Source organism: Bos taurus, chromosome 16 (genome assembly GCF_002263795.3).
Source record: "Bos taurus isolate L1 Dominette 01449 registration number 42190680 breed Hereford chromosome 16, ARS-UCD2.0, whole genome shotgun sequence".
NCBI classification, from domain to species: Eukaryota; Metazoa; Chordata; class Mammalia; order Artiodactyla; family Bovidae; genus Bos; species Bos taurus.
In genome coordinates, this window is record NC_037343.1 from 2,252,904 (window position 1) to 2,275,526 (window position 22,623).

A 22,623-nucleotide genomic window follows, 5' to 3' on the forward strand; every position below is an offset into this window, starting at 1 on the left:
AGAGACTGAAGGGGAACTTTTAAAAATACTTATTTTTATTTATTTATTTGGCTGCACAGGGTCTTAGCTGTGGCATGTGGGAACTAGTTCCCCAACCAGGGATCAAATCCAGGGCCCCAGCACTGAGAGATCAGAGTCAGCCCCTGGATCACCAGGAGAGTCCCACATGCAGGACTTTTTTGTACAGGTAATGTTCTTTATGAAGAATTGTGGGGGAAAGGAGTCATATTCTTCATTACACTTTTTTACATGTCTGAAATAGTTTCTTACAGCTTTTCAGAAAGGCCAATAACATTGGCTTTTAATTCCTTTAAAGCTGCAGTAGGCCTTAGAAAATTTATTCAATTCACTCCTTTTACATTACAGATTGGGGAAACTAAAGACCTGTGGAACTTTCTGGTTTCTAGCATAGTTAGACTAAACCCAGATTTCCTGTTTATCAAATACATGGTTTGTGAGCACAGTTCTTAGAGAAGGAAGAGGCGATCACTGAATCAGTTATGATCTTGTTAACCCAATTTTGTTTTCTTTTTTGGCAAGTTTACTTGACTGGTAGAAGAAATACTATAGATACGATTTGTTTTCATTATAGCAAGTCATTTATTTATTTATTTTTTTATGGACTCCTTGGGAAAGGTCAGAGAAATGTTGCCAAATGTTGACCTCTATTAGGTGGGATAATTGGTTTAAGAACAACTCTGGAAGAGGAACTCTGGAATCCTGAACCAGAGTCAACTATGAGGGGTAAGCTCTATTCTTTTTAAAAAATAACTTACTTATTTTTGGCTGTGCTGGGTCTTCACTGCTGTTCAGGCTTTTTCTCTAGTTGTGGAGAACAGGAGCTATCCTCTAGTTGTGGTCTGCGGCCTCCTCACCACACAGGCTTCTCTTAATGTGGGACACTGGCTCTAGCGCAGGTGGGCTTCATTAGCTGCAGCACATGGGCTCAGAATTTGCTGCTCGTGGGCTCTAGAGCACAGGCTCAGTAGTTGTGGTACATGGGCTTAGTTGTTCTGCAGCATGTGGGATCTTCCTGGACCAGGGATTGAAGCTGTGTTTTCTGTATTGGCAGGTGCATTCTTTTACCACTGAGCCACCAGGGAAGCCCCAGCTCTATTCTTAATAATTTCCTACTCAACATATTTATCAAGGCTTTAAATGAAAATAATTTGTATAATTATAATAATTTGATTATAATTGTTAATCAACAATATGCAAAAGTGAGAGAGCTAATCCCTCCTGACTCTCCAGGCAAGGCCAGCTGCAGCTCTCATTGCACTTAGCACGTTCTCTTTACCTGGACATTCTGACGGCACCTCCAGACTCCAGGCGTCACTCCACTCCAGTTGAGTGACGCCCCCACAATCCTGGGCTCGGCGGAAAGCGGCTCATGGCAGGTTGGTGCTTGGTACATAGTAGGTGTTCAACAAATACTTGTGGACCTTAAACTGAATTGTGTAACAGGATCATAATCCAAAAAGTCCAGTAGACAGTAGGAAAGGACCTAAAATAACCAGGTACTAGTTAAAAGATATAAGACAAATTTCTGTTTGGGATTTTTAAAAATTAAAATTAATTGCAGAAAAAGAGAGGAGAAATAGTTAACAGTTCACCTAGAAAAGCCTTCTGGGAGCAAGTGTGAAAAAGGAATTAATTCTTCAGCTCATTTACAGAATTCTGATTTCTACCTAAGTCGGAGGTGATGCCAGAAGCAGAGCAAGGTGCAATGTGCAAATAGAGGTCATTGCCTCATTTTATTTTGCATAGGTGTGTATCTGGTTCCGGGAGGCACATTTTAAATAGGACAAACAGGTTCTTGAAGCCACAGCAGATAAGTAATTGAAAGCTCTGAGGGGATTTTCAGCAAGCAGAAAAACGAAAGGTTAGAGATGGGACATGGTAGCTGTCTGCAAAAAAAAAAAAAAAGAAAAATAGTATTTATGTTAGAAAGAATGAAGCCTTAGTCTTCTCCAAAGTGCAGAACTAAAACCAGTAGAGGTGGTAAAATAACATATTTCAGCTCAAAAATTCCTCGACTATCTAGACTCATCCTACAGTAAACGAAATGAAGTATTGGGAGGGGTCCTGCCATTTGGCACCGGCAAACAGCATGCCTGAGAAGTTTGTTGAAGGCACTTGTGTGTTGTGAGAGTAGGCTAGACGACTTGATTATGTGATCCAAATAAGCTCCACCTCATTGTCCTCTGCACTTCTCTTTTAACATTTACCACATATTTTGTAGTAATCTGTGTCTGTACTAATCTTATCCTCGCCTAATTAGCGTCAACACTAGCGTGCCGCTCCACCATGTCTGGGGAGTAGGAATGAATAATCTAACACCGAAAAGCAGAGGGGCTGGCTTTTCAGCTTTCTGAAGAGCTGAAAAGGTGTCTCTGATGGTGCTTTTAGCTTTCTCCCCTCCCTGTTTTTGTTTTTTTTTTTTTAACTCTCCCAGGACACGTTTATAAATAGCATTAAGCCCCTGCGATTTCCTCAAATGGAAACCTCATAAGTCTTAGTCGTCCAGGCCCTACTACTATCTTTCCCCGGACTGGCATCCCCTCTATGGTAGGGCCGGCTCAGCCTTCTTGCTCTCTAGCCCTCCCACTGGCCCATCTATGATTTCCGGAGGCCTCACCGGAAGCTCCTGTGGGCGATGGGTTGGGGAGGCCGGAAGTTGCGCCTTCAGTACTCGCCGTTTCAAAATGCTGCTAAGACCTTAGGGACAGTTGAGTGACGCCCCCACAACCCTGGGCTCGGCGGAAAGCGACTCATGGAACGGCCGTGAGGTGTGGCTTTTGGGTTTTGTTGGCGAGGTGCCGGCAGGCCGGGGGCGGGGGGTGGGGGGTGGGAGAGACGCGGCCAGGTGTGCGGCCCGGGGCAGGGGGTGGCCGGCGGGAGAAGCCAGAGGAGTGGGTGGCGGCGTGCGGAAGGTCGCCTGGCGAGGCCGGGCTGGTGGGGTAAGCGCCACGCGACGCGAATCCGCCGAGGACGATGGTGGGAGTGCAGTGACTAGGCGCAGGTCCGCTGGCGGGTTACCGACCGGAAGTCGGGATAGATGGACGGTGCTCGATAGGACGCAAAGTGTGGGGATGACTGAGGCACTTTGGAGGAAAGGCGGGAAAGGGAGGAGAGAATGACACTGCAGTGTCTTCAAGATTTTATGGTAGTGATTTTCAGGGCCACGGACCATCTGTCTCAGAGGCACTTGAGTACTCGTTTGAAGACTGCTCATTTGGGGGCCACACCCATACTTCCCCTAACAGAATATCAGGAGCTGGAGCTCGGGAAGGTGTATTTTAATCAGCGCGTTCTCCTGTTGGTTCTTGTACACGCCCAAGTTTGAAAACCATTGTTATAAAGCGACACACAGAGAAAATGCTGCTGCTCTTTTCCTTCATCTCGGAAGCTCTTCTAGGAAGCTCCTCCGTGCCGTGGGATGTTGGAATGGGAAACAAGTATCGAAGGTCCTTGGTACTTTTTGGTATTAAGTATCACTACATCTCAGTTTGGATTTGGTCTCCTCCCTCTTACGTGGGCTCCCCCGGTGGTTCAGCGGTAAAGAATACGCCTGCAATGCAGGAGTCGTAGGTTGAATCCCTGGGTCGGGAAGATCCCCTGGAGGAGGGCATGGCAACCCACTCCAGTACTCTTGCCTGGAGAGTCCCGTGGACGGAGGAGCCTGGCGGGCTACTGTCCATGGGGTCGCAAAGAGTCGGACACGACTGAAGCGACTTAACACGCGTGCACGTACTCCTCATTCATTTCTGCCACGAAAAGTTCATTTCGTTTAGAATATTTACTTAAGAATATTTTGTTTCACAGTATAGTCAGGATCACAACTTTTTATTTTATAGCTTTTTAAAAAAATCAAAATACTATATGCGTGTTGTTGAAGAAAACCACACAGTACAGAAGTGTGTAAAATGAACTGTCCATTAACCTGCCCCCTCCTCAAGCTAGCTACCCTTAACTGCTGGATATTATGTTCTTCCTGACTTTTTCCACATGTATTCTTACTTTTAAACAACAATGGGGTCATTCTGTATCTATTATTCTGCACCTTAAATTTTTCAGTAGCAACATCAGAGAAAGCTTTCCATAAAGTGTACATATAATATTTTCTTTTAAGGACTTGAGTATCGTGCACAAGAATTTCTTCAGGGGATTTTTAGGTTGTTTCCTAAAGCATATTGTTTGTTTTGCAAACTGTGCTGGAGTATATTCTTGCTACACTCTTCACTTTTTTAGGTGTGTAGCAGATCTGGTAAGAACTAAAACAATATCTGAATGGTAGTTGTTTTTTTTTTTCCCCCTAAAGAAAAAAGTTGGTTTTATTCTTTTCATGTATCTAGCTGAAAGGGAATCAGACAGTAGTGTTTAGTAGAGGCACTCAGGACTTCAAAGAATTGATAACAATGATTAGTTTTGCTAACTTCTGACAAAAATCTTTTATTTTAGTTAGTCTTTAAATTATAGTTGTGTTCAAAGGTAGAGATCAAAGATCAGATATAAGAGTCTCTTGGACTAAGTGTAGGGTAAAAATCACTGTTCCATTATCCTTGAGAGATGTATAAGACTGTTCTTGCACTCTGATTTCAGTCCAGGAGGGGACACACATAAAAACATAAAATTAGTATTGTGGGTATTTTAATAGAGGTGCTTTAGTGTCATCATCTTCTTTGGGGAGTCAGAAAAGCCTTGACTAAGGAGGTGACTAGAAACCAAAATGAGTAGTTTTTTCAAGCTACAATTGGCAAACACATGGGGTTTTTGTGATTTCTTACAGGAAATGGCAACCTACTTCAGTATTCTTGCCTGGAGAATCCCATGGACAGAGGAGCCTGCCAGGCTACAGTCCGTGGGGTGGCACAGAGTCAGACACGATTGAGCACACTCAGCATACATTTATTGTGTACCATTCAATGGGGTAATAAAACCCACTGTTTTAATTCAGTATTGCTTTTTCTTTTTTCCCACCTTTGTGGTGAAATATTTTAAAGTTTCACAGCTGTGTCATTTTATTTACCTTTAAATATGTCATGATGTAGCTCTTGCTAAGTTGTTCAGTCACTGAGTCATGTCTGACTTGTTGCCACCACATGAATTACAGAATGACGGGATTCCCTGTCCTTCACTATTTCCCAAATTTCCTCAAACTCATGTCCATTGAGTCGATGATGCCATCCAACCATCTCATCTTCTGTTGCCCTCAGTCTCCTCCTGCCCTCAGTCTTTCCCAGCATCAGCGCCTTTTCCAGTGAGTCTGGCTGTTTTGCATCAGGGGCCAAAGTATTGAAGTTTCAGTTTTAGCATCAGTCTTCCAATGAATATTCAGGATTGGTTTCCTTAAGATTGACTGGTTTGATCTTCTTGCTGTCCAAGGGATTCTCAAAAGTCATCTCCAGCACCACAATTCAGAAGCTTTGGTGCTCAGCTTTCTTTCTTGTCCAGCTCTCACATCCGTATATGATTACTGGAAAAACCATAGCTTTAACTATACAGACCTTTGTCGGCAGAGTAACGTCTCTGCTTTTTAATATACTGTCTAGGTTCGTCATTGGAGAAGGAAATGGCAACCCACTCCAGTATTCTTGCCTGGAGAATCCCAGGGACGGGGGAGCCTGGTGGGCTGCTGTCTATGGGGTCGCACAGAGTTGGACACGACTGAAGCGACTTAGCAGCAGCAGCAGCAGCAGCAGGTTCGTCATAGCTGTTCTTCCAAGGAGCAAGCGTCTTTTAATTTCATGGCTGCAGTCACCACCTACAGTGATTTTGGAGCCCATGAAAATATAATCTGTCGCTGTTCGCTCTTTTTCCCCATCTATTTGCCATGAAGTGATGGGACCAGATGCCGTGATCTTAGTTTTTTAATGTTGAGTTTTAAGCCAACTTTTTCGACTGTCTTTCACCTTCATCAAGAGGCTCTTTAGTTCCTCTTCACTTTCTGCCACTGGGTGATGTTATGTGCATATCTGAGGTTATTGATATTTCTCCCAGCAATCTTGATTCCAGCTTGTGAGTCATTAAGCCAGGCATTTTGCATAATGTACTTGGCCTAGAAGTTAAATAAGCAAGGTGATAGTGTACAGCCTTGACGTACTGCTTCCCCAGTTTTGAACCAGTCCATTGTTCCGTGTAGGATTCTAACTGTTGCTTCTTATCCTGTTTACAGGTTTTTCAGGAGAAAGATAAGGTGGTCTGGTATTTTCATCTCTTGAAGAATTTTTCAGTTTGTTGTGATCCACACAGTCAGAGGCTTTAGCAAAGTCAATAAAGCAGAAGTATATGATTTTTTTGAATTTCCTTGCTTTTTCTGTGATCCAGTAGGTGTTAGCAATTTGATCTCTGGTTCCTCTATCTTTTCTAAATCCAGCTGTACATCTAGAAGTTCACGTACTGTTGAAGCCTAGTTTGAAGGATTTTGAGCATAATCTTGCACATGTGAAATGAGTGCAATTGTACGGTAATTTGAACATTCTTTGGACTCGCCTTTCTTTGCGATTGGAATGAAAACTGATCACTTCCTGTCGTGTGACCACTGCTGAGTTTTCCAAATCTGGTGGCATATTGAGTGCAACACTTTAACAGCATCATCTTTTAGGATTTAAAATAACTCAGCTGGAATTCCATCACCTCTACTAGCTTTGTTCATAGTGATGCTTCCTAAGGCTGTGAAGACCCTTGTCTTCACAGTCCAGGATGTCTGGCTCTAGATGTGTGACCACACCGTCATGGTTATCTGGGTCATTAAAACCTTTTTTGTACAGTTCTTCTGTGTATTCTTGCCACCTCTTCTTAATATCTTCTGCTTCTGTTAGGTCCATACCATTTCTGTCCTTTATTGAGCCCATGTTTGCATGAAATGTTCCTTTGGCATTTCTAATTTTCTTGAGCAGATCTCTAGTCTTTCCCATTCTATTGTTTTTCTCTATTTGCATTGATCACTGAGCAAAGCTTTCTTATCTCCCCTTGATATTTTCCTGAACTCTACATTTAGTTGGTTAAATCTTTCCTTTTCTCCTTTGCCTTTCGCTTCTCTTCTTTTCTCAGCTGTTTGTAAGACCTTCTCTGACAACCACTTTACCTTCTTGCATTTCTTTTTCTTAGGGAAGGTTTTGGTCACCACCTCCTGTACAATGTATGAACCACCATCCGTAGTTCTTCAGGCAGTCTGTCTACCAGATCTAATCTCTCAAATCTATTCGACATTTCCACCATATAATCATAAGGGATTTGATTTAGGTGATACCTGAATGGCCTAGTGGTTTACCCTACTTCAATTTGAGTTGAATTTTGCAATAAGGAGCTGATGATCAGAGCACAGTCGGCTCCAGGTCTTGTTATTGTCGACTACGTAGGGGGTCTCCATCTTCAGCTGCAGAGGATGTAATCAGTCTAATTGCAATATTGACATCTGGTGATGTCCATATGTAGAATCGTCTCTTGTGTTGTTGGAAGAGGGTTTTGCTATGACCAGTGTGTTCTCTGGGTAAAACTCTTATTAGCCATTCCCTTGCTTCAATTTGTATTCCAAGGCCAGATTTGCCTCTTTAGTCAGTTCAGTCACTCAATCGTGTCCGACTCTTTGCGACCCCATGAATCGCAGCACGCCAGGCCTCCCTGTCCATCACCAACTCCCGGAGTTCACTCAGACTCAAGTCCATCGAGTCGGTGATGCCATCCAGCCATCTCATCCTCTGTCGTCCCCTTCTCCTTCTGCCCCCAACCCCTCCCAGCATCAGAGTCTCTTCCAGTGAGTCAACTCTTTGCATGAGGTGGCCAGAGTACTGGAGTTTCAGCTTTAGTATCATTCCTTCCAAAGAAATCCCAGGGCTCATCTCTTTCAGAATGGACTGGTTGGATCTCCTTGCAGTCTAAGGGACTCTCAAGAGTCTTCTCCATCACCACAGTTCAAAAGCATCAATGCTTCAGCACTCAGCCTTCTTCACCGTCCAACTCTCACATCCATACATGACCACTGGAAAAACCATAGCCCTGACTAGACGGACCTTTGTTGGCAAAGTAATGTCTCTGCTTTTGAATATGCTGTCTAGGTTGGTCATAACTTTCCTTCCAAGGAGTAAGCGTCTTTTAATTTCATGGCTGCAGTCACCATCTGCAGTGATTTTGGAGCCCAAAAAAATAAAGTCTGACACTATTTCTACTGTTTCCCCATCTATTTCCCATGAAGTGATGGGACCGGATGCCATGATCTTTGTTTTCTAAATGTTGAACTTTAAGCCCACTTTTTCACTCTCCACTTTCACTTTCATCAGGGGCTTTTTAGTTCCTCTTCCCTTTCTGCCATAAGGGTGGTGTCATCTGCACATCTGAGGTTATTGATATTTCTCCTGGCAATCTTGATTCCAGCTTGTGTTTCTTCCAGCCCAGCGTTTCTCATGATGTACTCTGCATAGAAGTTAAATAAGCAGGGTGACAATATACAGCCTTGACGTACTCCTTTTCCTATTTGGAACCAGTCTGTTGTTCCATGTCCAGTTCTAACTGTTGCTTCCTGACCTGCATACAGATTTCTCAAGAGGCAGGTCAGGTGGTCTGGTATTCCCATCTCTTTCAGAATTTTCCACAGTTTATTGTGATCCACACAGTCAAAGGCTTTGGCATAGTCAATAAAGCAGAAATAGATGTTTTTCTGGAACTCTCTTGCTTTTTCCACGATCCAGCGGATGTTGGCAATTTGATCTCTGGTTCCTCTGCCTTTTCTAAAACCAGCTTGAACATCAGGAAGTTCACGGTTCACGTATTGCTGAAGCCTGGCTTGGAGAATTTTGAGTATTATACTTTACTAGCGTGTGAGATGAGTGCAATTGTGCGGTAGTTTGAGCATTCTTTGGCATTGCCTTTCTTTGGGATTGGAATGAAAACTGACCTTTTCCAGTCCTGTGGCCACTGCTGAGTTTTCCAAATTTGCTGGCATATTGAGTGCAGCACTTTCACAGCATCATCTTTCAGGATTTGAAATAGCTCCACTGGAATTCCATCACCTCCACTAGCTTTGTTCGTAGTGATGCTTTCTAAGGCCCACTTGACTTCACATTCCAGGATGTCTGGCTCTAGGTCAGTGATCACACCATCATGATTATCTGGATCGTGAAGATCTTTTTTGTACAGTTCTGTGTATTCTTGCCACCTCTTCTTAATATCTTCTGCTTCTGTTAGGTCCATACCATTTCTGTCCTTTATCGAGCCCATCTGCATGAAATGTTCCCTGGTATCTCTAATCTTTTTGAAGAGATCTTGAGTCTTTCCCATTCTGTTGTTTTCCTCTATTTCTTTGCATTGATCGCTGAGGAAGGCTTTCTTATCTCTTCTTGCTATTCTTTGGAACTCTGCATTCAGATGCTTATATCTTTCCTGTTCTCCTTTGCTTTTCGCTTCTGTTCTTTTCACAGCTATTTGTAAGCCCTCCCCAGACAGCCACTTTGCTTTTTTGCATTTCTTTTCCATGGGGATGGTCTTGATCCCTGTCTCCTGTACAATGTCACGAACCTCATTCCATAGTTCATCAGGCACTCTATCAGATTTAGGCCCTTAAATCTGTTTCTTCCACTGTATAATCATAAGGGATTTGATTTAGGTCATACCTGAATGTGGTTTTCCCTAATTTCTTCAATTTAAGTCTGAATTTGGCAATAAGCAGCTTTTAGAAAGTTACCACAGTGCCTTTTGACTACCATCAACAGCTTCTTAGTAGTATCTAAAACCTAGTACATAATGCAGAATTTCTTGATTGTGTAGGAAAAAATGACACTTTTGCAGATGGCTTTTTTGAACCAAGACTTGAACAAGGTCCATCTCTTGTATTAGGGTAATGTTTTTTAAGTCTCTGTGAACAGTCTTCCACTTAAGCAGTAACCGAAGGTGCTGTAGAATTTCCTACATTCTGGATTTGGCTGATTGCCTGCTTTTAATGTTGTTTCTTCTATCCTCAATTTTTTTCCCACTACAAATAAGTAGTAGTTAGACCTAGAGGCTTGATTAGATTTGGACTTGAGGCCGGGAGGTCAAGGAAGCGTCATAGGAAGTACTGGCTGCTTTCCTTTGCTTCACACAGAAAGCGCGTGATGTGTGAATGCCTCTCCCTTTTAGAGATGAGTTTGGTCAATGGGTCAAGTGCCGTAAGCCTGCTCAGTGTGTTTAAGTTTCCCCTTCCCCCAACCTTTCACGTAAATGATTTTTGAGAAGAGGACATTTAACCCAGAGACTGGAAATTTTAGGATGAGTCAGTCTGGTACAGAACTCAGTGTTCAAAATGCAGGGACAATGTGTGCAAAGGCCCTGTTTTAGAAACAGAAAAGATCAGTGTGGACAAGGTGCATGCAGTGTAGGGTAGAGCAGTGCAGGCTGCAAAGAGGAAAGGTGCTGTCTTTAAACAGTACCAAGCAGTGGAGTAGGGGCTGGCAGGGTAGGGTTGTTTGTTTTTTTAATCCTCTGGCTGTAGTGTGGAGTTTGAATTGAAGTGGGGTTAGAGACAGTTACGAATCTACTGCAGTGACACAGGCAAGAAGTAATATTTTTTGATGTGAGGAATTGGTCATGAAAATGAAGAGAAGGGGTGGTTTTAAAAGATTTTTAGGAGTCAAAATCCATAAAGTTTGATGTGATAATGGAGAAAGAGGGCGAGAGCAAGATGATGACTGAACTTTCTATTTTGAGAAGTGAAAGTGAAAGTCACTCACTTTCTGACTTTTTGCCACCCCATGGACTATACAGTCCATGGAATTCTCCAGGCCTTTCCCGTATCCAGGGGATCTTCCCAACCCAGGGATCAAACCCAGGTCTCCTGCATTGCAGGCGGCTTCTTTATCAGCTGAGCCGCAAGGGAAGCCCCTGTTTTGAGAAACTGAATGTAAAAGGATAAGCTTTAATCTTGGACAAGTTATTTGACTTATTTAAGCCTCAGTTTTCTCTTTTAAGGAGTGAGTAACGTACCTAACTCTGTTGCACTCAAAAGAGATTCCAGGTGGGAAAGGAAGAAGATCCTGATTTAGGTTCAAAGCCCATCAGCTGAATTCATTTCTCATATATGTCCTTGAGTAGTGCCATTGCTCAAGGTATTTTCTGTCCTATTCTTTCCAGTATTCTCCCATTTAAATATCCTTCCACTGCTGTCTATTCCCTCTCATTCCTCCTCTGTGTAGTCAAAAGTAATTTCTCCTGCTCAGAACTACTCTGGCCCTTAAATCAGTATCTTTTTTTTTTTTTTTTACTGAGGCTCTGTTATAATTCATGATTTCAGTTAACTCATGTATGACAAACAATATGTAGTAAAAGCAAAATAATAGGAAGTGATAGATAATGAGATTTCATAATCAACTGTTACATGCTGTTATGGATCTAAGTACTTTGTAAACTCCAGTTTTGTTTTGGTTCTTTTTTTGAATAATAATTATTGAAGATATAACTGTGCAATATTGAGACATAGAACAAAATACAATCATTAGAGGACAGTTGCTCTACAAATCTACCATATGTCCTGTCCCTCCTGAACCCTCCGCCGTCTCCCTCTCCAGTATCTTTTTAATGGCACACTTTCTGCCAGATGTTAAACCCTTATTGAGGCTTAGATTCTTCAGGTCCTGTTCCTGCTAAGTTGCTGGACTAGCATGACTGCTGACTCCATTCTCCCAAGTTATCTCTAGAGACACTATAAAAGGAAAAGACTGAGAAACAAGTGGGTGATGTGGGCTTTTTTGAATTGCTGGGCAGGTGGGGGTGGGGGGTGGCTGGGTGTTTGGCCTTAGACAGGATTCAGCCAGGCGTGGCTGTAGGAACAAAATCAGGGGAGAAGAGAGCTACTGGAATGCCCTAGTTTCTTCCCTGCCTCATTACCTTGGAATTACCTTTTTCCACACTTGGTGTGAATCAGCTCTGGTCTAGCTCTCCTCAGAAGTAAATCAGGGCATAACAGAAGTCTATACTTGGGAGGAGGGGTTGAGAAAAAAAAAAAAGTGATGGCTGACTTTAGATAGTCCATTCTCTGTCCTTTACCTCCTTATTTCTTGTTGTTCAGTTGCCCAGTCCTATCTAACCCTTTGCAACCCCATAGACTGCAATACGCCAAGCCTCCCTGTCCCTCACCATCTCACAAAGTTTGCCCAAGTGCATGTCCATTGCATCAGTGATACCATCCAGCCATCTCATGCTCTGATGCCCTCTTCTCCTCCTGCCCTCAATCTTTCCCAGCATGAGGGACTTTTCCAGTGAGCCAGCTCTTTGCATCAGATCACCAAAATATTGGAGCTTTAGTTTCAGCGTCAGTCCTTCCAATGAATATTTAGGGTTGATTTCCCTTAAGATTGACTGGTTTGATCTTGCTGTCCAGGGGACTCTCAGGAGTCTTCTCCAGCACCACAGTTCAAAGGCATCAATCTTTGGCATTCTGCCTTCTTTACAGTCCAGCTCTCACAACTGTACACGACCACTGGGAAGACCACAGCCTTGACTGTGTGGACGTTTGTCGGCAGAGTAATGTCTCTGCTTTTCGACACACTCTCTAGGTTTGTCATAGCTTTATCGTCTTCGCATTTCATGGCTGCAGTCACCATCTGCAGTGATTTTGGAGCCCAAGAAGAGAAAATCTGTCACTACTTCCACCTTTTCCCTTCTATTTGCCATAAAGTTATGGGGCCAGACGTCATGATCTTAGTTTTTTTAATATTTAGTTTTAAGCTGGCTCTTTCACTCTCCTCCTTCACCCTCATCAAGAGGTTCTTTAGTGTCTCTTCACTTTCTGCCACTAGAGTGGTGTCATCTGCATATCTGAGGTGGTTTTTGTTTCTCCTGCCTATCTTGATCCCAGCTTGTAACTCTTCCAGCCTGGCATTTCTCATGATGTGCTCAGCATATAGGTTAAACAAATAGAATGACAGCAGACAGCCCTGTTGTACTCCCTTCTCAATCTTGAACCAATCAGTTGTTCCATAATGGGTTCTGTTACTTCTTGACTCTCATACAGGTTTCTCAGGAGACAGGTAAAATGCTCTGGTATTCCAATCTCTTTAAGAGTTTTCCACAGTTTGTTACAATCCACACAGTCAAAGGCTTTACTGTAGTTGATGAAACAGAGGTAGATGTTTTTCTGGAATTCCCTTGCTTTCTCTTATGATCCAGCGAATGTTGGCAATTTGATCTCTGGTTCCTCTTCCTTTTCTAAACCCAGCTTGGACATCTGGAAGTTCTTGGTTCGCATAATGCTGAAGCCTAGCATGCAAGATATTAAGTATGACTTTACTAGCACAGGAGATGAGTGTACTTGTCTGATGGTTAGCCATTCTTTAGTACTACCCTTGGGAATTGGGATGAGGATTGACCATTTCCAGTCCAGTGGCCACTGCTGAGTCTTCCAGATTTGCTGATGTATTGAATGCAGCACCGTGATGGCATTATCCTTTAGGATTTTGAATAGCTGTACTGGAATTCCATTGCATCCACTAGCTTAATTAACAGCAGTGCTTAATCCTTAGGTCTCCCCAAATCCTTATCATAATGCTGTATCTCTCTGGGGAACAAAAGATGAATCCTTAGTTGAGCAGTGATTGTATGGGGTGGAGAGTAATTGTGGTTTTCTGGTGCTTGGGATTTCCTGCTTTAGTGCTTATTTCTTTCCTTACTCAGCTTACTGTGACCGATATCGAGTGGAATTTGGTCTTCTCTGTATTGCTTCACCTATTAGAATAGCTTCTGTCCTCTATGGAAAAAGAACAGAATGTTGAAGAGCACAGGTATTTCAAGAGGAGGACAATGTATAGGCTTCTTGGAACAGAAATAATAGAAGAGATAGATCAAGGGTTTAAAGTTAGATAATCATTCTGAAAGAAAGAGGGATGATATTAGCAACTTGAAACAAGAATAAGCAGAGGCTGAGAGAACCAAGCAGCAATAGCAGGCTTAAAAATACAGTGGTTGAAACATTGAACAGCGCATCAAATGGGTGAAATAATGCAATGGATACAGTTGGACGAATTAGAATTCTAGAGTGAGGAAATATCCCAGAACAAAGGGGAAAAAGACAAATATGTGTGTGTGTATATATATATATATATATATATATATATATATAAATGAAAAGCTAAAAGATAAGGAGAATAGGTATAGAGATACATCTGAATAATAGGCCTCTTAGAGGAAAAAAGAAGGCAATGGCAGTCCACTCCAGTACTCTTGCCTGGGACGGAGGAGCCTAGTGGGCTGCCATCTGTGAGGTCGCACAGAGTCGGACACGACTGACGTGACTTAGCAGCAGAGAAAAAAAAAACGAAATGGAGGAAGTACTGAAGAAATAATGGAAAAATAGCTCTCTTAAAATTACAAAGGGAAAACAAAGTCCCTGGATGGAAAGGTTTCTTGGAGTGGTAAATATGAGAGGTCCAGGTTAAAAATACTTACAATAGGACTTTGCTGGTGATCCAGTGCTTTAAGAATCTGCTTGCCAATGCAGGGGACCTGGGCTCAACCCCAGGTCCTAGAAGTTTCCACATGCGGCAGGGCAACTAAACATGTGCACCAGAACTGCTGAGCCCATGCTCTAGAGCCCGAGAGCTGCAACTGCTGAAGCCTGCACGCCTAGAGCCTGTGCTCTGCGACAAGAGAAGCCACTGCAGTGAGAAGAGAAATGGGCATCGCAACAAAGAAGAGAAAGCCCATGCACAGCACAGAAGACACAGTGTGGCCCAAAAAGTAAAGTAAATAGTTTTTAAAAAGTTCTTCCAGTAGATGAAGTGAAATTGGTAGAACTACCCTGGGATCAGTGGACAAATTCACCATCATGGTGAGAGATTTCATTTTGTCCCTTAATTGTAGGTCAAACCTAGACAGTGTGTTAAAAAGCAGACACATTACCTTGCCAACAAAGGTCCGTATACTCAAGGCTATCTATGGTCTTTCAGTAGTCATGGACGAATGATTGAGTGCTGAAGAATTGATGCTTCTGAACTGTGGTGCTGGAGAAGACTCTTGAGACTCCCTTGGACAGCAAGGAGATCAAACCAGTCAATCCTAAAGGAAATCAACCCTGAATATTCATTGGTGCTGAAGCTGAAGGTCCATTACTTTGGTCCCGTGATGTGAAGAGCCAACTCATGGGAAAAGACCCTGATGCTGGGAAGGGGATGACAGAGGATGAGATGGTTGGATGGCATCACTGACTCAATGGACATGAGTTTGAGCAAGCTCCAGGAGACGGTGAAGGACAGGGAAGCCTGTCATGCTGCGGTTCATGAGGTTACAAAGAGTTAGAGACAACTTAGTGACTGAACAACAACACAGTGTCTAATTTATGATATCAGGAAATAACGATAAAATTTTTTAAGTTGGAGAGGTAATAAGATATAGTAAACTATCACAAATGGAAAGAAGGATGCATCTGTACACTGAATAAAGGTTAAAAGAATACTGTCAACTGTATGCCATCAATTTTGAAGATTTAGACAATGGAAGAAGAAAAAAGCCTGAATAATATTTATTAAGCTCAAGCAGCGATTAGAAGTTTTCCCAGAAAGGAAATACTGGGTTTTATAAGTTTTGTAGGTGAGGCTTTCAAAGACTAGAACATCCGAGTTTTGTAGAATTATTTTTCTAGACTGTAGACAAATAGTGACTAAACAATTTATTCTGTTAGGCCAGCTAACCCTGACATTCAAATAAGACAGAAACTTGACAGTGGGAAACAGATTTATTACATAGAGACTTTATAACCTGTCCAAAGTATTAGGGAATCAAAGCCAATAGCACACAAAAAGAATAATATCCAAAACCAAGTTGGATTTATCTCAGATGAGCAGGAATTTAATATTAGAAAATCCATAAATTCAAAATTTTATCACATTAATAAAAGATGAAAAAAATTATGATCATTTCAATAGGTAAAGAAAAAGCATTTTCTAAGTCACTCTTCTGTGATACATTTTTTTAAAAAATTTTAATGAAGTATAGTTGATTTACAATGTCATGTTTCAGTTATCCAACACAGTGATTCAGTTTTACATATATATATAAATATAGATAGATACACACACACACACACACACATTCTTTTTCAAATTCCTTTCCCTCACGGGTAATTACAAAATACTGAGTATGGTTATATGTAGGTTCTTGTTGATTATCCGTTTTGTATATAGTAGCATGTTTGTCCTTGATATATTCTTCGGTCCAGTTGCTCAGTCATGTCCGACTCTCTGCAACCCCATGGACTGCAGCATGCCAAGCTTCCCTGTCCATCACTGGAGCTGGCTCAAACTTATATCCATTGAGTTGGTGATGCCATCCAACCATCTCAGCCTCTGTCGTCTCTTTCTGCTTTCGATCTTGCCCAGCATCAGACTCTCTTCTAATGATCAGTTCTTTGCATCAAGTGACCAGAGTATTGGAGCTTCAGCTTTAGCATCAGTCCTTCCAATGAATATTCAGGCCTGATTTCCTTTAGAATGGACTGGTTGAATCTCCTTGCAGTCCAGAGGACTCTCAAGAGTCTTCTACAACATCACAGTTCAAAAACATCTTCCACACTTAGCTTTCTTTATGGTCCCACTCTCACATTTGTCCATGAGTACAGGGAAAAAACAGCTTTGACTAGATGGACCTTTGTTGGCAAAGTAATGTCTCTGCTTTTGAATATGCTATCTAGGTTAGTCATAGCTTTTCTTCCAGGGAGCAAGCGTCTTTTAACTTCATGGCTGCAGTCACAATCTGCAGTGATTTTGGAGCCCAAGAAAATGAAGTGTGTCACTGTGTCTATTGTTTCCCCATCAGTTTGCCATGAAGTGATGGGACCAGATGCCATGATCTTAGTTTTTTTATTTTTTTATTTTATTTATTTTTTTTATCTTAGTTTTTTTAATGTTGTGTTTTAAGCCAGGTTTTTCCCCTCTCCTCGTTAACTTTCATCAAGCAGTTGTTCAATTGCTCTTCACTTTCTGTCATCATCTGCATATCTGAGGTTATTGATATTTCTCCCAGCAATCTTGATTCAATGAGGAAGAAAAGGAACCCTCTGAAGCCAGTAAGGTATAACTATTAGAAAAAAATAGAGAAAACATGCTATATAGGTAAGCATTAGAAACACTCCCTTTAAAATGAGAGACAGAGATGCTTGATCCAATGCGTGTATTCAATATTGTATTGACAGTCCTAAGCAGTAATGTAAGACAAGCAGAAGAAATTAGAGGCACAGAATTGAAAAGGAGGGAATGAAATTTTTATCCGCAGGTGATATGGTCATTTACATAGAAAACAGAAGGATCTATAGACAAAATTATGAGTTTAGCAAGGTGACTGGATATGTTTGCTGAAAGTCATTTTTATTTCTGTATATATTTAAAACCCACTAAAAACAGTGAACGAGAAGGCATCACAGTAGTATAAGAATATCAACTTAAGAAATCAGCTTAAAACAAATATGCTAGACCTCTAAAGGGAAAGTTGAAGACTTAATAGATATTAAATAAAACCTTAATAAATATAGGAATATGTCATGTTAATGATTGGAAAACAATTTGAGCAGGGATTTTCATGGAGCTTGATGATGCTAAATTTTGTATGGAAGAGTTAAGGGCCAAGAATAGCTTGTCACTTCTAAAAAGGAGTGGCTGGGGACTTGCCCTGTAGGATAACAAGACTCATGATTAGATGTAAGGATTAGATGTGGAGTTGTATAGACAGAAAGATCATCTAGCAGGCTAGAATAGAGAACTTGTGAACACCAGTATGTGTTGCTACATAACAAAGGTGGCTGTCAGTCAAGAAAGTATTCAGCAGATAGAACAGGAAAAAAAATGGCCATCCATATGTTGGTGAAAATGAGACCTTGAAGAGGCAGAGACCATTGACTAAAAAAGAGAATATTGATAAATATAAATTTGAGTTCATTAAAATTAAGTTTTTGCCCATAAAAGTTTTTTTCCCACCTAGAAAATGGAAAGGACATTAAAATCAGGAGAAGATATTTGCAGGACATTATATTGACAAAGGGTTGATATTAAAAATATACAAAGAACTATTGCAAATTGATTGACAAAAAATCAATTAGAAAAGTGTATAAAAGAACATTTCACAAAAGAGGAAATATACATGGCTGATAAATATGTGGAGATAACATCATTAGTGATCAGGTAACTAACTATATACCAAACACATACCTGTTTGGGAAAATTCCTGGAATTACATATAATGTACTTCTTTTTTGTAAGTTGAAAGCAACCAAACTAAAAATATGTATTTTTTTAGGATTCCATTTTGATGCAGTGAAGTGCTTAAAAAGAAAGGAGAAAATCGAAACAGGATTCAGAATGATTGTTTGGAGGAGGCAGGGGATGGTAGGAGAGAACCTTATGGTTAAATGTAGATTGTTGTCAGTCACAGTTTGTGGATGTTTATTGAATTATTTAAATAATCAGGTAAAAGTGGGTCAGGGCCTTTCTGTGTGGTCTCCAGTAGGATAGCCAGTGGGGAGATGTGGTTCATTGGGGGCCATTTTTGGAAACCATCCAAACTATTACTAATATTTATATTCACCATCCTGTTCTACTGTGTATATAATTGACAATTTAGGCACTGGGGATATATTAGTGAACAAATAAGTATACATTCCTTCCCACTTAGAGCTTATGTCTTACATGATAAAAATTAAACTATATAATAGGTTGATAACAAGGACAGTGAAGAAGAGAGGAATAAATCAGGGAAGGAGATAGGGAATACTGGGAGGTTGGGAGTTGCAGTTTCAAAAATGTATTGTCTTTAGAAGGCCTCAATGATAAACTGACATTTAAGCAGAGACAAAAGGAACAGGTTTAGGAGCCAGAGGGGCAAGGGTGGAGCAAGGAAACCTTTAGGAACTAAGGCAGTTCAGAGATGGGCAGTTTGGTTCAGTTCAGTCCCTCAGTCGTGTCCGACTGTTTGCGACCCCATGAATCGCAGCACGCCAGGCCTCCCTGTCCATCACCATCTCCTGGAGTTCACCCAGACTCACGTCCATCGAGTCAGCGATGCCATCCAGCCATCTCATCCTCTGTCGTCCCCTTCTCCTGCCCCCAATCCCTCCCAGCATCAGAGTCTTTTCCAATGAGTCAGCTCTTCGCATGAGGTGGCCAAAGTACTGGAGTTTCAGCTTCAGCATCATTCCCTCCAAAGAAATCCCTGGGCTGATCTCCTTCAGAAAGGACTGGTTGGATCTCCTTGCAGTCCAAGGGACTCTCAAGAGTCTTCTCCAACACCACAGTTCAAAAGCATCAATTCCTCGGCGCTCAGCCTTCTTCACAGTCCAATTCTCACATCCATACGTGACCACAGGAAAAACCATAGCCCTGACTAGACGGACCTTTGTTGGCAAAGTAATGTCTCTGCTTTTGAATATGCTATCTAGGTTGGTCATAACTTTCCTTCCAAGGAGTAAGCGTCTTTTAATTTCATGACTGTAGTCACCATCTGCAGTGATTTTGGAGCCCCAAAAAATAAAATCTGACACTGTTTCCACTGTTTCCCTATCTATTTCCCATGAAGTGATGGGACCGGATGCCATGATCTTCGTTTTCTGAATGTTGAGCTTTAAGCCAACATTTTCACTCTCCTCTTTTCACTTTCATCAAGAGGCTTTTTAGTTCCTCTTCCCTTTCTGCCATAAGGGTGGTGTCATCTGCACATCTGAGGTTATTGATATTTCTCCTGGCAATCTTGATTCCAGCTTGTGTTTCTTCCAGCCCAGCGTTTCTCATGATGTACTCTGCATAGAAGTTAAATAAGCAGGGTGACAATATACAGCCTTGACGTACTCCTTTTCCTATTTGGAACCAGTCTGTTGTTCCATGTCCAGTTCTAACTGTTGCTTCCTGACCTGCATACAGATTTCTCAAGAGACAGGTCAGGTGGTCTGGTATTCCCATCTCTTTCAGAATTTTCCACAGTTTATTGTGATCCATACAGTCAAAGGCTTTGGCATAGTCAATAAAGCAGAAATAGATGTTTTTCTGGAATTCTCTTGCTTTTTCCATGATCCAGCGGATGTTGGCAATTTGATCTCTGGTTCCTCTGCCTTTTCTAAAACCAGCTTGAACATCAGGAAGTTCACGGTTCACGTATTGCTGAAGCCTGGCTTGGAGAATTTTGAGCGTTACTTTACTAGCAGGTGAGATGAGTGCAATTGTGCGGTAGTTTGAGCATTCTTTGGCATTGCCTTTCTTTGGGATTGGAATGAAAACTGACCTTTTCCAGTCCTGTGGCCACTGCTGAGTTTTCCAAATTTGCTGGCATATTGAGTGCAGCACTTTCACAGCATCATCTTTCAGGATTTGAAATAGCTCCACTGGAATTCCATCACCTCCACTAGCTTTCTTTGTAGTGATGCTTTCTAAGGCCCACTTGACTTCACATTCCAGGATGTCTGGCTCTAGGTCAGTGATCACATCATCATGATTATCTTCATCATGAGGATCTTTTTTGTACAGTTCTTCTGTGTATTCTTGCCACCTCTTAATATCTTCTGCTTCCGTTAAGTCCATACCATTTCTGTCCTTTATCGAGCCCATCTTTGCATGAAATGTTCCCTGGTATCTTTAATCTCCTTGAAAAGATCTCTAGTCTTTCCTATTCTGTTGTTTTCCTCTATTTCTTTGCATTGATCGCTGAGGAAGGCTTTCTTAATATAGTAATAATGGAAGTAGTGACACGTTTTATTTTGAAGATACACCTTCCGATTTGTGAAGGGTGAGAGAAAAAAGGAATCACGGATAGCTTCCAGGTCCCTGACCTGCGTAAGTGCGGCCATTGGAGACTAGGACTAGTAGGTTCAGGGAGATGAGGGTTTTTTTTTTTAATAGCTTTGAAATGCCACTTAAAAACTAGCTGTTTTAGGGCTTCCCTGGTAGTCCATAGGTTACAAGCCTGCCTTACAGTGCAGGAACACTGGCTTGATCCCTGGTCCAGGAAAATCCCACATGTTCGAGGACAGCTAAGACCATGGTGCCACAACTACTGAGCCCACACACCGCAGCTGCTGAGACCTGTGTGCCCTGGAGCCTGTGCCCTGCAACAAGAGAAGCCCTCACACTCCAACTAGAGAGCCCTCGAGCAACAATGGAGAGCCAGCGCAGCCATAAATTCATTAAGAAAAAAAAACTAGCTGCTTTAAAATGACAAGTTATGTACCGTTTGACTTCCATTTTATAACAAGGGAAGCTGATAGAGGGTTGAATTTAAATAATTTAGGATAGCACTAAAAAAATATTTAGTTTTGACTGCATTGGATCTTAGTTGTAGAGTCTTCGAATGTGTCGTGGGCTCTTTGTTGCGATGCGCAGGCTTGTGGTGGCTGGGCTCCAGAGCCCCACAGCGTGAGGGATCTTAGTTCCCTGACCTGGGATCAAACCTGTGTCCCCTGTGTTGGAAGGCAGGTTCTTAACCTCTGGACCACCAGGGAAGTCCTGAGGGTTGAATTTATACTTTGTTGTCTTTAATAAGTCTTGTCAGAAGAGTGAGGAGTCTTGTTACCTGCAAGCCGGACTCTGTTGATTTTATTTTATTTATAAATTTCGCTGACTTTTATCAGCTTTTTACTAGAAAAAGTTCTGAGGGTAAACACAAGTTTATTTAAAATTTTTTTCTTTCTCTAGTTTTTTTTTTTAATAGAGATCTATTTAATTTTGACTGTGGTAGGTCTTGGTTGCTGCATGCAGGCTTTCTCCAGTTGGGGCAGGTGGGAGTGGCCCTTTGTCCGGTGTGTGGTGGCTTCTCTTGTCATGGGCTCTAGGCCTGCAGGCTGTAAGTAGTTGCAGCGCGGGCTCGGTCGTTGTTGTGCATGGGCTTGGTTGCTCTGTGGCACGTGGGATCTTCCTTGACCGGAAATTGAACCAGTGTTCCCTGGATTGCAAGCTGGATTCTTAACCACTGGACCATCAGGGAAACCCCTGTAGGGTTTTTGTTTTGTTTTGTTTTAAAGGACAAGAGATAAAAGGTGAAAAATAATTAAACCTTACTTTTATTTCAATTCCTGTATCTCTCCTTTGATGTTGTATGTCCAGCTTGGTTTAACCCATTTTATAGGTATTCAGTTGCTATATACTCTTCGGGCTTGGCACATTTTAAAAGCTGTTTTAACTGATACTGAATATTTTGACTTTAACTTTTCCTGTGGTCTCTTGCCAAGACATGTTTCAACATGTTGCAGAGGTTTTCCTAGGCCTGCTCTTGGAATCTTAACCCTGTTACTTAATCTTGGTAATTCCCTCAGCCCTGCATCTGTCTCCTAGGGGGTGCTCTTGAGCACTGTCCAAAAGAGGAGGCGATACTAGAGAACTATGTGATCTACAGGGGAGGTAATGATTGTAAGTTTCACTTTCAGCTAAAATAGTGTACTCATCATCATCAGTGTAGAGGTTGGAACATGCCTGAACTGATTTCTCTTGCAGACTTCACTTGAGGGAAGTATAGATGGTTTTTACTCTTAATTATGTTCTTCCGTTTTTTGCAGAATCAACTGGAAAGTGATCAGAAGAACCGCAGCAAGGGTATATTGCACTTGCGTAGGGTGCTCTGATATATGTGTCTTTTTTTACTTCTGCTTGCTGCTTTTCTTTTTGGTATATCCTAAAGAGAATTTTCTACTTT

The 22,623-nt window shown here is 41.7% G+C and overlaps 1 protein-coding gene and 1 long non-coding RNA gene across 8 annotated transcripts in view; one reads left to right on the top strand and one right to left on the bottom strand.

Moving 5' to 3' along the window:
* The first annotated feature begins 468 nt into the window (after positions 1-468).
* The window catches only part of MDM4 (MDM4 regulator of p53), a 51,928-nt gene continuing 29,773 nt past the window's right edge, over positions 469-22,623 (top strand). For 3 of the 7 annotated variants that reach the window (XR_003029597.2, XM_005216669.5, XM_059875367.1), the window contains exon 1: positions 2,688-2,789. The gene's annotated coding sequence lies outside the window, so the exon portion shown is untranslated. 7 annotated transcript variants of the gene reach the window in all.
* On the bottom strand, positions 1,725-2,725 carry LOC132342434 (uncharacterized). The gene is made up of 2 exons (XR_009490804.1): positions 2,639-2,725; positions 1,725-1,907 (listed from the first exon to the last, which is right to left on the bottom strand). It is a non-coding gene; the product is annotated as an uncharacterized lncRNA (long non-coding RNA).